This window comes from Pteropus alecto, unplaced genomic scaffold, assembly GCF_000325575.1.
Source record: "Pteropus alecto unplaced genomic scaffold, ASM32557v1 scaffold78, whole genome shotgun sequence".
Classification (NCBI taxonomy): Eukaryota; Metazoa; Chordata; class Mammalia; order Chiroptera; family Pteropodidae; genus Pteropus; species Pteropus alecto.
Window position 1 is genome coordinate 18,512,086 of NW_006443124.1, and position 304 is coordinate 18,512,389.

Genomic DNA, 304 nt, shown 5'->3' on the forward strand with positions numbered 1-304 from the left:
TAAAGATGCTCCATGAACTTTTGGGAAGTGCAGATAAATTCAGTGAGAACTTCAACAAAGAGGTAAAGAACATAAAAATGGAAATGGAAATTATAAAAAGGCACCAGTCAGAAATGAAGAACACATTATCTGAGATAAAAAGAATATTAAATGGAATAAACAAAGTGAATAAAGAAGAAGATCAAATGATCTATATAGAGGATGGGAAAACCAAGTACACTCAATCAGAATGGCAAGAAAAAGAAGCCAAGACTATAATAATAATAATTTAAGGAGCCTATGGGATACTATAAAAGGTAAAAAT